The 1,869-nt window shown below is 41.5% G+C and overlaps 1 non-coding gene across 1 annotated transcript; it reads left to right on the forward strand.

Annotated features, from left to right (window-relative positions):
• Window positions 1-1,013: 1,013 nt before the first annotated feature.
• On the forward strand, window positions 1,014-1,120 carry LOC148577930 (small nucleolar RNA R71). The gene has a single exon (XR_015904348.1). It is a non-coding gene; the product is annotated as a small nucleolar RNA R71 (small nucleolar RNA).
• Window positions 1,121-1,869: the final 749 nt, after the last annotated feature.

The following is a 1,869-nucleotide window of genomic DNA, read 5'->3' on the forward strand; positions in this document are numbered from 1 at the left end:
TGAGGGTAAGGAACCTTTGGGACATATGGCCTTGGAACTTCTTTCTCTTCTGATGGGTTGGGAGCAGGTGTTTATGCTTCTTCCTTGGCATTTGAACTGCCCTCTGCCTTCTCTTCTTGAGTCTCCCTTGAAGTATCTTTCAATTCCTTTCCGCTTCTGAGGGAAATAGCTTTGCATTCCTCTCTTGAAGTTGTCCTGGTGGCATTACCTGAACTGTGGCCAGGAGCTTGCTTGGACAAGTATCTAATTTGTGCTTCAAGTTTTTGAGTGGTAGCATCTTGATTTTGCAGATTGGATATTACTTCCTCCTTGAATTTCTTCATGTCTTCAAACTCCTTGCAAAGGTTTGCAAGCATAACTTCCATTTTGGCCATTCTATCATCATCATATGGTGATGGTTGGTTGAAACTGGGGTGTTGAGAATGGTTATTGTGGTTTTGGTATGGTGGTTGTGAGTAAGTGTTTTGTGTGGTCTGGTATGGTTTTTGGTTGGAGTGTTGGCGAGTGGAGTTGTTATACTGGTTTGGATTATGGGATCTGTGGTCTTGACCTTGGTTTTGTTGGTTCCTCCACCCAAAGTTTGGGTGGTTCCTCCAACCAGAGTTATAGGTTTTAGAATATGGATCATGAGCTTGCCTAGATGAATTTCCAAGGTAATTAGCTTCCTCCCAATTAACTCCTTCTTCTGTGTCCAACTCTCCTTGAGGTGATGATTGAGTTTGGATAGCTGCAGCCTGATTCTTCTCCATTTGCTTGGTCAATTCAGCCAGTTGCTTGGTGATCATCTTATTCTGGGCCAGGTTTGCATCCATATGGTTTAATTTCAGGAGTCCCCTATTGTTGCTTCTGTCTGAGGCATAAAAATACTCATTGTCAGCCATTGTCTCTATAACATCAATGGCTTCTTCAATGGTCTTCTTCTTGTTAAGGGAACCTCCAGATGAGTGGTCTACAGCTTTCTTTGATTCACAATTCAGCCCTTCATAAAAGATATGAAGTTGCACCCACTCATTAAACATATCAGGGGGTATTTCCTTGTCAAATCTTTGAATCTCTCCCAAGCGTCATAAATAGTCTCACCATCCTGCTGTCTGAATGTCTGCACTTCAGTTCTCAGCCTGTTTACTTTTTGTGGAGGGTAGAACCTTGTTAAGAATCTATTCACTACATCCTCCCAGGTTGTCAAGCTTTCCTTGGGAAATTCTATCCATTTTGATGCTTTGTCCCTCAAAGAAAATGGAAACAGTAGCAATCTATAGGCGTCAGGATGAACACCATTAGATTTAACTGTGTCACATATCCTTTGGAATTTAGTGAGGTGCTCATTCGGGTCCTCTTGAGCCCTTCCTCCAAAAGAACAGTTGTTTTGCACAAGAGTTATGAGCTGAGGCTTCATCTCGAAATTATTAGCATGGATAGTTGGCTTTTGAATGCTGCTACCACAGTTTCCTGGGTTTGGATTGATGTAGGAACCCAGAACTCTCTTTTCTTGTCCAGCAAGGTTGGCTGCACCTCTTCTGGCATAATTGTTCACCTCTCCTTCATGATGGTTTTCCATATCATCCTCCATGGTTATATCCAAGTCTTCCTCCTCTTCTTCTGCACCAACAACCCCCTTTCCTCTTGCTTCCCTCGTTAATCTCAGGAAGGTTCTTTTCGGTTCACAATCAAATAAGGTTGAGGTTTCCTTTCTCCTACCTGTCATACAAGGAACAAGTACAAGAAACAGAAAATGCAGAGTCACTAAAATAGAGTATAGTTAGCTTGGTTAGAGAAATTTATCAAATGGTTAGTGGGTTAGCATGCTGGAAAGTAAGTAAATAATGAAAAATAAAAAGAAACAACTGAAATTGCAGAAAAACAAAAATG

Source organism: Arachis ipaensis, chromosome B1, assembly GCF_059453495.1.
Source record: "Arachis ipaensis isolate K30076 ecotype BB chromosome B1, ASM5945349v1, whole genome shotgun sequence".
Taxonomy (NCBI): Eukaryota; Viridiplantae; Streptophyta; class Magnoliopsida; order Fabales; family Fabaceae; genus Arachis; species Arachis ipaensis.